The sequence below is a fragment of the Pan troglodytes genome, chromosome 13 (genome assembly GCF_028858775.2).
Source record: "Pan troglodytes isolate AG18354 chromosome 13, NHGRI_mPanTro3-v2.0_pri, whole genome shotgun sequence".
NCBI lineage: Eukaryota > Metazoa > Chordata > Mammalia > Primates > Hominidae > Pan > Pan troglodytes.
In genome coordinates this window covers 115,167,705-115,181,464 of record NC_072411.2, presented here as the reverse complement: position 1 = coordinate 115,181,464, position 13,760 = coordinate 115,167,705, and the positions used below count along the sequence as shown (strand labels likewise).

At 40.1% G+C, this 13,760-nt stretch overlaps 1 long non-coding RNA gene across 1 annotated transcript; it reads left to right on the top strand.

The window, feature by feature from the left end:
- Positions 1 to 2,488: 2,488 nt before the first annotated feature.
- LOC104005365 (uncharacterized) lies at positions 2,489 to 13,546 on the top strand. Its single transcript, XR_678633.3, has 4 exons — positions 2,489 to 2,740; positions 3,448 to 3,569; positions 4,137 to 4,365; positions 12,970 to 13,546. It is a non-coding gene; the product is annotated as an uncharacterized LOC104005365 (long non-coding RNA).
- The last annotated feature ends 214 nt before the right edge of the window (positions 13,547 to 13,760 follow it).

Here is a 13,760-nt window from a genome sequence, read left to right as displayed (position 1 = left end):
GTCAACAGGATTGTTGTTAAGCAGCAAGTTGGCAAATATGGCAGGGTTGTCATTAAACAATGTTGGGATTCAGATCCACTGACGTTTATTTGCTTTTCAACTCTTCAACAACTCATAGAAAGAACCAAGCTGTCTTTTTTAAAAAAAAACACATGCATCACTGCACTCCTTCTCTCTTTTTAAAGCTCTTGGCAACCCCAAAACAGGGTGAAATAATCCTTTAAGGTGAGGGCTTTTTTTTTTCACATGGTCCTCTGTAAATGAACTTTGGGGGAATTCGTGAGCTTATGCAAATATATGTTGCACTTGGTGTATAAGTATTTGCATACACACAATCTCCTGTCTAGGGGAGGAGGATGTATGCACATCTTTTATTAGAATTTAAAAGGGGTCTGTGAATCAATATAGTTTACAAACTACTAATTCAGGGTCTAAATTGAGCAGCTTTAATATCGGGGGCGGGGGGAGGGAAGAGAGGCGACACTGGAATGATGCATGTTCCTCTCATGCACAATTTTTAAAAGCCTCACCAGCTAGGTAGACATGAAAGTAAGAGATGGAGAACGCTGGTCACTGCTGCAAAGGTAAGAATGGTCTGTTGGGAGCAGCTGAGTGGAGACAGAGAAATTAATGTAATGATTTTCACTCCCTACCACTTCAAAAATAAAACCAAAAATAAGGCAGGGCCATGTGCCAGGTAAGGTGCCAAGGTGTGCAGGGGAGGGGACAGCCCAATAGTCACTGGCTCATAAACGGTGGTGAGTGAAGCTGCTGGGGTACCAGCAGAGCAATCTCTTCAGAAGAAGCAGGCAGATGAGGCTCGATCCTACAAATGAGCCCTAAGCCAAAGACTATGGGTTTTCACAAACTTGTCTCTCACCTTAGAAACCATGAGACCAAATGAGACCAAAAACAAACATCAAAAAAAAACAAAAACAAACAAGCCTTTCCACACAAGGGCATCAGTACAGCCTTGCCTTATTCATCCAGACAGGAGTTTCTAGCTTTTGGTACTCTTTGGAAAACTATCAGCGAGTACTGCTTTTCTAAGGGTCTTACTCACCAATTCCAGGCCAAGTGGATATGGGTCGGGACTTACTGCTATTGCACGTGGCTCACTGCGCAGTCCTGAGGCTCACATCCAGAGTTCCCTAAATAACCCTCTAATTGCTAAATAAAGGGAAACTGGTGACTCAGAGTTTGTGACGCTTTGTCCCCCAATCCAGATACTTTCCCCAAATCCTGTCAAGGTAGCAGGCTTCAGAAATGGCCATCTAACATCTCATTACCTTAATTTTGTTAAGTACATGAACATCAGAGATGCTTTTTTCCACAGGGTTGCCACCTTTCACTATGCCTTCCACATTCAGCCCAGTGCATCTACATCCGTCCGCCATATGTCAACAGTAACAAAGAGAAGTTTGCGGCAGCTGGCTAGAGCTTCTCTCCAAAATAAGCCTCAGAGAATTGTGGGGGCTTTCTGTTTTTGTTTTTGTTTTTTTGATGTTTGTTTTTGGTCTCACTTGGTCTCATGGTTTCTAAGGTAAGAGACAAATTTGTGAAAACCCATAGTCTTTGGCTTAGGGCCCATTTGTAGGATCGAGCCTCAACTGCCTGCTTCTGAAGAGATTGCTCTGCTGGTACCCCATCAGCTTCACTCACCACTGTTTATGAGCCAGTGACTATTGGGCTGTCCCCTCCCCTGCACACCTTGGCACCTTACCTGCCACATGGCCCTGCCTTATTTTTGGTTTTATTTTTGAGGTGGTAGGGAGTGAAAATCAAACTTCGACTTCCCTTGAAGTTTTAGAGAACATTCTTAAAATAGGCTCGTTTGCTTCCTACAATCTTTCCAGTTAACTGCACACATGCACGCAAACTCCATTTCCACAGAAGGTGAGATTTTACTCATCAAAAAGTCAAGTTATCAGAATTAACTGGCAACCTGTTTACTTCAGCAGTGCTGAATCTGCGTTCATATTCTAAATATGTCTATGTGTACTGATGGTATGGTATGTTTCTCAACTCTAAAACGTATCCTCTAGCATTAAAATGAAAACACTGTTGTTGAAACACAAACACCTTGAGTATAACCTCGTGCATAGTCATTTGCTTATAATTGTGACAGTGTATGGTGAAATGTAATCATATGGTCCCTAATTTTGTAAATTTTGGATACAATTTCCTCCATAAAAGTTAAACAGACTTTTAGGTCTTGCTTCGTAAATGCATTAGTTCCCTACTTCTGATATATCACATTCGTGGCTTAAAACAACACCGATTTATTTTTGTGCAGTTCCGGAGGTCAGAAGTCCACAGTGGCTTTCACTGGGTTAAAATCACGGTCTCTGTAGGGCTGTGTTCCTCTGGAGGTTTTATGGGTAAATCCACTTAATTGCCTTTTCCACCTTTTAGAAGCTACCTGTATTCCTGGTCTTCAGACGTCTTGCTCTATCTTTTTTTTTTTTTTTTTTTTTTTTTTTTTGAGACGCAAGCTCCGCCTCCCGGGTTCACGCCATTCTCCTGCTTCAGCCTCCCGAGTAGCTGGGACTACAGGCGCCTGCCACGACGCCCGACTAAGTTTTTGTATTTTTAGTAGAGACGGGGTTTCACCGTGTTAGCCAGGATGGCCTGGATCTCCTGACCTCGTGATACGCCCGCGTTGGCCTCCCAGAGTGCTGGATTCCAGGCGTGAGCCACCGCGCCCGGCCCCTCTTTCTCCATCTTTAAAGACAGCAGGGTAATGTTTTCAAATCTCTGCTTCTCTCACTCTAACCCTCCCACCTCCCTCTTACAAGGATGCTTGTGATTACATTGGGCTCAGCTGGATATCCAGGACCCTCTTCCCCCACCCCTCAACCTAGCCACAGCTGCAAAGTCCTTCTAGCCGAGTAACAGAACACATTCACAGGTTCTGGGGATTAGGACTTGGCTATCTTTGGGGGCTCAGGACTTGGCTATCTTTGGGGGCTCATTCTTAAACCTACCAATTACAGTCAATTAATGGGTGCCTACATTATAATGCTTACTCTAAAGATATTTATCCTTTAAAATTTGGTTAGGAATGAAAGTATTTACTTTTTGTTAGACAAATTAACCCCAGCCAGGTCAGAACTCGTAAATTCAAATGAGAAACTTTCCAGTGCAACATCTCAAATGTGTTTTTGGAGCAAGTCTAGACTAGAGCATTGAGAAAATACAACAGCTCTTTGGGCAAAAGAAGTTGTCAAGGTAATTTCCTTCTAGCCCGTGGTTTTCTCCGCAGATGGTGTAAATAAGTTAGCACAAGAATGGAGTGATGGCACGTGTGGTTAGTATTCTCCCAACCTGCTGAAAGCTGACAAGCCATAAAAACTGTTTTCCATCTTTATTTCCAGTAAAGGAATTAAGTAGCTAGCTTGCTCTGCAGTTCTGACTTTTCCAAATGTTGTGACTTTCCGCCACCAGACATAGAGAACAACCACGGCTGTGCCCGGTTCTTCAGGTGGCTGCCAGTCCCCCCGTGCCTGCTCCCTGTCCCTGCCTGCCTTCCCGCTGATGATGACTGACGTTCTGGGACGGAGGAGCAGGTGTGTGGTGTCTGCCCTTGGCGTGTTGAAGCATGACTTGAAAGAGGAAATTTGAATTTTTCTTACTTCTTAGAAGAGAGGAGAACCAGAGGGATGACAGATTCCCATAGGAAATGCACACACCTGTTTTTTTTTTTTTTTTTGGATTTGGTGCTCTAGGCAGTTTCAGAAAACAAACCCCAGAGTGAAACCATCAACATGAGAATGCCTTTGTGCCCTTCAAAATTATTCTCAAAAGCTAAATAGCACTTTCTGACCAGGTGCAGGAGAATTTTTCCCCCATTTTTCTAACTCAGAACTAATTTTTATTGCCTTTCTGGGCAATAAATCATTTTTTAAAACCATGTTTGGATAAAATTATCTAGGAGATAACATCAACAATTTTTAAACACTGGTATTTTGGTTTATAACCTTTAAAAACAAAATCTAAAGTATTTTGGACAACTATATATTCAAATAAGATTTAGATATGAATACATAAATTGTGTTTGTGGGTGATAAATATGTAGCCTACCCAGAAATTAGCCTTATTAATTAAGAGAACTATTATCTGATATTTTTTCCCAGGTTAGGCCTAGGTACAGTGGTGTGCTGGTACATTTGTAACAAAAGGCTCTCCAGGGGAAGAAAAGCCCTGATTTTCAGTGTTTGCCAATTTCCACGGTATTAAAAGTACTCACACCAAGGCCAGTTTTAAGCAGTGCTCCTGAAGTCCCTGAAGACAGAGTTGAAAAGCATCGTGCACAGTTGACTCTTCTAAGCTAGTCCGAGCTGGCTCCAACACACTACTGCCTATGTAAGTATCTATAAATAATACAACTTTTAGAGGGTTCATAAGCATAACAATGGGATATATTCAGAATGATTGAATACTGACTCAGAAAGAAAACTATACAATTTTGCTATACCATAAACCATAAAAGTGTATCATAGGAACTGTGACCAAGAATGTAATTGTTGACCTCAGATGGTCCTGATTCTTCCTTTTCTAGCTTCTGGGAACACTCTTTTTTGTGTCCTGTCCTGCTTATGCTGAGAGTCTGCCTCTTGCTTCAGAGAATTTACTAAAATCACAGGAAGGTCTGAATTCTCATTTATACATTCGACACCAAGTATATGGAGGCTTTCCCAATTGCTCTGTGTGAAGGACTTGAGTTTTTTTCCAGCATCAGCTGAAAATACCAAATGCCTGTTTGTGTGGAAATTTCCTGAGACTACAGCTCTTAACTCTCTGACCTGAGTAGTATATGTGTGAATTTTCCATCAGGTTGTATTCTCTGCATTTTTCTCTGCTGTATGGTGGCAAATGATTGTCCTAATGTATAAGATCCCCTTTCAGCCTCCCACCCCCAGCCTCAGTACTGCCCCTGAGCTCGGGAAGAGAACCCCTTGCCCTGGGCTCCTCCTACATTTGAGATTTGTCTCTAGATATCTGTTGGCTATGTCCCTTTCCACTAAGTCTGTGTACCCCACTTCTAAGACTATTGTCTGGATTCTGGAGAGTCCAGAATTCTCTGCCTGAAAGGCTCTGAACCTATTGGACCTGTAGTGGCCTCTTTGCCTTATCCATTCTCCAAAGGGTAGACTATGCCAAATCCCAAGATTTTGATTAAGAACAGCTAGCTTGTGTGTTTTTTTGTTTTTGTTTGGTGAGGGTGGTTGTGGATGGTACTACACCTAAAGGCCACCATGGATGTTCACATAGCACTCATGCTTGTTGTGCAGACCATATGGAGCCAATAGCAAGAATGTTAAGAGATCCAGCAAAATCAGAAGGCCTGGGGGCAATGGCTGGGTCTCCCCTACCTGTTGCCACATTTCAGTGTGGACCTCTGAAGATTGCAAGCATCCTGAATTTGAACCTTCCTTTGTAGTGAAGGATTGAATGTATTTCATTTAAGAGCTCATTGGCTTAATTTAAACTTTTAAATATTTAGACAGATAGTATATGGACCTCCATTTATACTCTTGCACCAGACTCTGCAAATATTGGCCAGGCCTTCCCAAAACACAGTTTTTTTTTCTTTTCTTTTTTTTTTTAGTGTCCTCTTTTCTCTTTCAAGTGTACAGTCTAGGTAAGTAAGGATTGGGTTTTTAAGAGGGAAAAGTCCCAGAGAAAGTGTAATAAGCATGGGAATGAGTCCACCAAAGACTAGGTAGCTGATGATCCAATGTAATTGCCAGAGAGAATTTGGTGGATCTAACCCTTGGAGCTGCTAAGAGGACAAACACTGATGCCCAGACCAGCAGCAGGTCTGGCAATGGCAACTGTCTGGTCTGATGGACAGGAATACAGACTGGGTTAAACCGAGATCTACTTGTTTCTCCTATTTCCTAACTCTCCCCTACATGGCCATCACTTTCCTCCTTGTGTGCTCAAGAGACCTAATAAATGTCCTGCAGGAAGAGTTACAGGTGCCTCAGAGTTCTGGACTCTCCTGCAATTGCTGTGTCACCTTAATCTTATCTCTTTGACCATGGTCAGTTTGTGATTTGCTGAAGTGAACCAATGAGCATTTTAAACCCCATTGGGTAGGAAGAGTCATTTTCTGCTTGGACTCTGGACTGGAAACAAACCTTCTCATTGTGCAGCACTGTGGTCCTTTCTGTGTGCTGTCATTAATCTTTTCTCAACTGCCCAGCTGCAGTGACTCTAGGACATTACAACATAATTCCTTCCTACTCAATATCATGTAGGCCACATATATGAACAGACCATTTCCTGACATTTTTTTCAGAAAAATCAGTATCAGTGTGGGAATTCAATGACACTCTAGACTGTTGTCATTTTTATGTACTAAACAAAATGGTACTATAAAAATTCAACAGAGTCTCAAGAAGTTCCCAGTTAGTGCACATGTAATAACAATACTCAAGTTTCACTGGCAATTCTTGCAGGAAGGATATTCTGGTATCTTCTAATTAGTAAAAAAAAAAAAAAAAATACTAAGATAAATATTTTTGTGAACTTAATTGGGAAAATAAATGAAACTATCAATTAGCCAGGATTTGGGGAGCATCTGAGAACTATGAGGTATGCAGTAAACATGTGACTGAACTGCCTTTAGATGGATGCTATCATAAAATACATTACCAATTGGGTAGAGATAAATCTAACACACCAAAAACAAGAGTAGAAAATAAAAACAATAAATCACCCTGCTGCTATTCCAAGGACCAGATTTTTTACCACAATTAGTACTGACTCTCTGAGTGCTATAGGCTATTGAGACAAGGAAGAAATCTATGAAGGGCAGTTAGGGAAAGCTTCCTGGGGGGAAAAAAAAAAAAGCTTGAGCTGTGCTTTACGAAGATGTGCAGTGGAAGGAGGAGATTTCCATGGGATAGGGACATTATAAATATTTGTCAACTTGACTATGCCACAAGGTAACTAGATTTTTGGGCAGACATTATTCTGGGTATGCCTATGAGGATGTTTGGAAGAGATTAACATTGTGTAGAAGGAGTAAAACAGGTTGCCCTTCCTAATGTAAGTGGGTCTCATCCAATCAGTTGAAGGTCTGAATAGAACAGAAATGCTGACTCTCCCCTAAGAGAGAATTATTTGTGTCTGGTGGCCTTTGAACTAGGACATGGTGTTTTTTTCCTGCCTTCACACTCAAATTGAAGCATCAGTTCTTTCTTAGTCTTGAGCCTGCTGGCCTTTGGAATGGACCACACCATCAACTGTCCTGGTTGTCAGGCCTTTGGACTTGGGGTGGAACTAAACCATCAGCTCTCCTGGGTCAACAGCTTGCCGACTCATCCTGCAAATCTTAGGACTTGCCAGCTTCCTTGATTGCATGACCAATTCCTTATAATAAATCTCTTCATGTATGTGTGACCACATCCTATTACTTGTGTTCTTTTGGAGAACCCTGACTACTACACTAAGTAAAGACACACAACATTTGCAAGACAATGCAAAGTTTGACCTGACCAAATTAGAAAGATTATGTTGTGGGGAAATTTAAGATAGTTGGTTTGATAGAGTCAGAGAAGATGAAGGAGAGTTGAGATGGATTTAGATTGGTGATGCAATTAAAATACTTACTCCTAAGGTCATCACTATCTCACTAGTCAGTGTTACCCTATTTTCCATTGAGCCTGAATTTGAGGATTTTGTCTCAATAGTGTATCTCCAAACATTCCCTAACAATCATATAGAGTAAGTGCACTAGATTAAACCTTTTGCAAATCACATAGGGATCTAGTTAAAATGCAGATAATGATTTAATAGACCCAGGGTAGAACCTGAGTTCTGCTGCTACTCCAAGGACCAGGTTTTTGAGTAAGAAACATTCCTTGTATAGTTATTGCTGCTTGAATCAGGGAGCCACTGAGGAAATACTACCTGGCCTCTGAAGGAATAAGGGCTGGTCCCGGAAAAAGACAGTACATTCTGGACTTTTAAAAAATTGTGCAGTGCATATTACCTTACAAATATTGTCCTGGGAATGCATTTTCAAGAATTTGCAACATCAAAGAACAAAAATTAAGAGGAAATAAATATTCATCCAGAATATGTCATTTGAGGTGAGCATCATGAGTTTGTCAGAGACAATTTGAATCATCATTTTGCTAATATTAAAAGAGATGGCATTTTAAAATTTGAACTCTGAAAAGCATTTGCTGGAATCATTTATAAAATGGCAATATTAGCCATAATTGGCCTGGGTAAAAACTTGATAGGAGGAGATGGAGGGATTTAGGTAATTCAAACAGAACCTTTCAGTTAGGTTTTCTCAGGGGAACAAGGCAGCATGTTGGTGGAAACTCTAAGGAAACCAAGTGGCAAGCCTTCTGAAAGCAAGGGCTTGGATTTTCCTTTCAAGACATTTGCCAGAAGAGAAAAAAGCACAAGTGAAGAGATGGATTACGAACCTCTGATTTAGACTGTACCTTAGTCATTTAATGGCAACTCAAGCTGCCAGAACTCTTGTTCCTCCTGTTTTATGCCTTTTCTGTCACCCTACTCAACTAGTGACACTTGCTTTCCCACCAAGGCTCAGTACACCACTTCCAAGAAGATCTGGGCTAGGTGGGTGCCAGTCTGAATCTGAATCGCCCCCGTCCTGGGCTCTCCTTATCAAAAACACTTAGCAAATTGTATTAAACTGTTTTACTGTTTTCCCTTCTCCGACTCTAAGCTACTTGAAAACAATTATGGGTCACATATTTATTTTCATTCATTCATTCATCATCAGTTATTTATTAAGTGACCTACCACATGCCTGGGCATGGTGATACAGTGGAAATAAGGTACACTCCATGTCCTTAATGAGTTTTGTGCATGAGTGCTGGTGCATGGGTGAGTTCTGGGCAAAGAGATCAAAGAGGGATAAGTGCTTTCTTAGGGATAAGGACAATGACTAAGGGTCATCATACGACAGGCATGGAACTTTGGCCATGATAGTCTTGGGAAGCTTTCAGTAGGTGATGTAAAATGCTGAATATAATAAATGAAAAATCAATATTGATTGTATTTACTTTATCATCATTCTTAAACTGTCCATATGCTTTAGACACTTCTCTGTATATATACTTCATCAAACAAACAGATATGATGTGTGCTGTTTTTGAACATAATAAGAGATCTGGGGTAGTCTCAGCTGAGTTAGTATGTTGGCTCTAGGAGAGGCAGTCCCCACACCTGGCCTGGTAACTGTCACTCCTCAGTGAATGGCTGGATCTATGTTCAATTGATCTAATCAATTCAAACCTCAAGCTGCTAACCATTTCAACTCCAAGTGGTCAGATAATTGAAAACTAAGTGAATTTTACTTGAATGGTCTAAAAAAAAAATGCTTTCATTCTTTAGAGTATATCTTTAGGACATACATTTAGCCTAACCCAGAAATACAGCTTATCTATTTTTAGTACCTGGAAAGAGAGCTTTCAACAACCTCTCACTGACTCTAACAACATACTAGAAGACAGACTTTGAAAAAGTTCAAGTAGAAAAGAGTTAAATTTCCCCACCCCCACCCCCCATGCGGTGATGATAACTCAGAATGATAAGGGTTTAGAAGAAATGAAGAATAAAAGAGATAACTCTTTTGTTTTTACTGTGTGTAGTTACTTGTATCTATTATGACATGGAGGTTAAATTCTGGTAATTTTTGTTTTCATCTAGAAGAGTTGATCATACACTGAAAATGTTCTATTTTTTTTTAAGAACATTCTCAGGAAAGGTTTGATCTCATTTAGATGTAAAAGCATTTAAGATTTTCAGTAAAAAAGAAAGGACATTGTACTATACCAGTTAATGCTTTTTCTTTGCAAGCAACAGACAGAAACTGGCCAGCTTAAAGAAAAGTGGGATTTAGTGGAAGAATGTGGAGCAGCTTTCAATACCTAAGAAATAGAAGCACAACCAGACCTCCAGGGAGATAGATGCAGAGCAGTGGTGGGGATCTGGGTGAAGAAATAGATACAATCTCTTTGGGAAGATATAATAAAAGTAAAAAAAAAAACTCAGCTCCAACCATGTTCTGTCCTTGGGCCAGATTCCTGGGACTTCTATCTGATCGGTCTTGGCAAGTGAGAGTAGGGATGGGGAGGAAGTGCCAACTCGCCCCTTTGCACTTTGATCCATATTTTGACAGTTCCATGAAGATGGTTCATAATGGCGATGGGCAGATCCCCAGAAAATCAGAGGGACACTCTCAAAACAAGGGGAGGGGATACAGGACTGGCAAAAAACAACAAATGGTCACCACAGACATTTTTGTTCTATCAAGGGAAAAAAAGTTTTCTCTCCAAGTTAGTCCATCTGATCTAGTGTTGCTGACATCTTTCTGCATACCTGCATCAGGGGTTCATATACTACCCAGCTTTAATGAAAGGCCATGGCACACTTTATTAATGAAACATTAGTAACAATTTTAGAAGTTGTAGCTGTTCATTGTAAGTCATTTTGCAATTTTACAATGAGTTATTTAATAGAAAGGCAGCTTATTTTAAGTAGATACTACCTTGCTCATCTCACTTCCTAGGATGATCACATAAACACCATTTTTTTGTATATAAAAGCATCTAATTTATATTATGCGATCCATGCACAACATTAACATCAGACATTGTGAAAAATTCATGTTCTTTTTTACCTTATGAAATGAAAGATGTTTTATTTTTTGCTTCACGGGATGTTGAATCCATTTAATTTTTACTTTATTTAATTCACTAATGCTCAATTATTATTTTAATCATAACCTGAGTTTGCCTTACCTTATTTTCTCCGTAGCATTCAGTGATGTGGAGAGAGGTAAAGAAGATGTCAGATGTTAAATATAATTAATGTTAAAAACAGATCTGATGAATCAGGGTGTTACTTCTGAAGAGAGTGACTCAACAAAGACTTGCCGGTCATAATTACTAAAAATTAGTCATTCTGTGAGATCTTTTTGCTGATACTAATAGATGAAACACCTTTGAGGGAAACCCTTTTGAAAGTGCTGCAATGTGACCTCAGAGAAACATGCCTTTCCAGACATTATACTAGTTATCAATTCATTCAAGAAGATGTGAGCAAAGTTTTCTTAGAATTTAAATATCACTGACAAGTGTATTTATGAACACACTTCTTTTCCTAGCTAAGTTCTGGGTAAGTGATCTTTGCTCTGTACTTTGCATTCCATTAATTACTTAAGACTAAAGACTTAACCTCTGTAAATCTCAATTTTCCAGTCTGCATGATGGGGACAATATTAGTGCCTACCCCTTAGGGCTAGATTGAGTATTAACTGAAGCAAAGCATGTCAAACTTAACACAGTACTGGACACATACCAGAAACAAGTTAATATTAGTTAATCTAATTCTTATGAAACAATTTTGCAATGGTTTGAAAATTCCACTGATTTTCCCAGCATATTTGGGAAGTCTCTTTAATTTCATCACACCAGTGGATTTCATCTGCTTTCCAGTTTATGTTGCAACTCCTCTTCCCTAGGACTGTCAAGTTCCTTTTCCAAGTTATCTTTAGTGTGCAATCGGCTAGATCCTTCCTTCTCCGCTTTTCATGAGGGAATGAACAGGCACATACCCCTCATGGCCAGGCCTCAAAGTGCCAAGAAGATAGGCCAATTCCCTTGACATTTCTCCGTGTTCCTCAGGGCCATCTGCTTCCCTTTTCTGCCTCATCACCTTTAGAAAAATCCTCTTTTGTTCTCTCTGTTGCCAATGAAGACTGTTGTCACAGTTTGCCAGAAGATGTACTGGCATGCCCAGTGATAATGGACTCCATAGATAGGACTTGGAGTCCTCACGAATGAAATTCCCACTTACCTGGACAAAGTAATAACAGGAGAGATGGACTCTCAAAGAATACTTTGAAAAATAATAAATTCTAGAGAATGGTATATTCTTAGCATATGATACATCTCATATAAAAGAAAACACTGAGATATTCCTATGGACCTTTTTTCTATTAATACATTATTTGAACTATGTCTTTTTATAGTATTTATTTCCTTAAGATCTTAGACATAAACCTAAGTTTGCAGGGAAATACTCACGTCTGAAAGGAGATGTTCTTAAATTGACATTTTACATATATCAGTTGTCACAACTTAAGATCCCACCTTTACTCAATAGTGCTTAAGGGGTCATGGAGGAAGATTTGATTGATTGTTTTTTATGTATACAAGGGGCAGGCCAGGTGCAGTGGCTCACGCCTGTAATGCTAGCACTTTGGGAGGCTGAAGCAGGTGGATTGCCTGAGCTCAGGAGTTCAAGACCGGCCTGGGCAGCATGGTGAAACCCCATCTCTACTTAGATAAAAAAAAAACTAGCCAGGCATGATGGCTCCCGCCTATAGTCCTAGTCCAGCTACTCGAGAGGCTGAGGCAGGAGAATTGTTTAAACTGGGAGGCAGAGGTTGTAGTGAGCCGAGATCGTACCACTGCACTTCAGCATGGATGACAGAGCGAGTCTCTGTCTCCAAAAAAAGACAGAGTGAGACTCTGTCTCCAAAAAATGAAAGTATACAAAGGACAGTTGTTTTACCCAGAAAGGAAGAAATAAGAAAGTCAATTATTAGAAATTTGTTTAACTGGCATGTGTTGAGTTCCTATACCTTATTAGATACATTTGAACATTCTTTCATTAAGTTCTTAAAAAATATGAATTAGGTATTATTTTCATCTCCCATCTTACAGATAAGGAAACTAAGATTTAGAGAGTATAGGTCACTTGCCCAAGGTCACGGACTACTGGGAAGCAGGGACATGCATTGAATCAAACTCTTTTCAAATCTAAATTCAGTGCACTTAATTTCTGTGTCATGCCATCACACTTCCTCTCCATGAAAGCTAATTTCTCTTTTAACATTAGGTTTTATAGGTGGTTCTACTAATTATGTTTGTGAAGTTTTGTTTTCTTTTCTTTTCCCTTCACAAGGGCTGGACACAGATCAGCATTCTCATGTTATGAATGATTTAGCTTCGGATTACTCTTCTGCAAATGGAGGGAGGAGGCAAACCTCAAACTAAAGGCAGGGTTGGAATATAAAAGTCTCAGCTCCTCAAGAGTCCAGAAAAACCTCCTCCCAAGAGTGCTGCGGCCTCTTGGCGCCTCTCCAGGCCCAGCCTGCCTGCAGGACTTGCTTGCTCCATCTTGCCGGTTCTCAACGGAGAACTCTTTGTTTTGGACCCTGTTCTTGTATTCTGCTCAGTGGACTTGAAAATTGGAAGTTTCCTTGCTTCCTGGTCCTTCCTGTGCCTGGGAAACAGACTTGGAATTCTTCTTTTCTTCTCTTCATTCAGCAAAAAGACAACCCCACCAGTTACCATTCCTTGTATTCGTTCTTGGAACCCAGCCTGGGCCAACAGTTAGGCCCCCTGAGAAAAGAAGCCTAACTTCCTTTGCCTAGTCCTTCCCTCAATAGATTAAGAAATGAAGAGAAAAAAACCTTCTTAACATATACTACATAATACTAATATTTACTTTAAAAAAAAATAAAGGCTTAACCCCTGCATTTTCATCACTTGAGAAAATTGATATAAGCTAATATTTTCAATAATTTAAAGAAAATAAACCATTTCTTTCCTGCTCCCCTCCCCTTCTGAATATTCGGCATAAATAGTTGCTTGGGTAGAATAAATTCTCACTATTCATTGGTTTGAATGCTTGTGTATATCCCAAGGGTATACACAATGACCTCTACACACATGACCTCTGTTTTACATAGT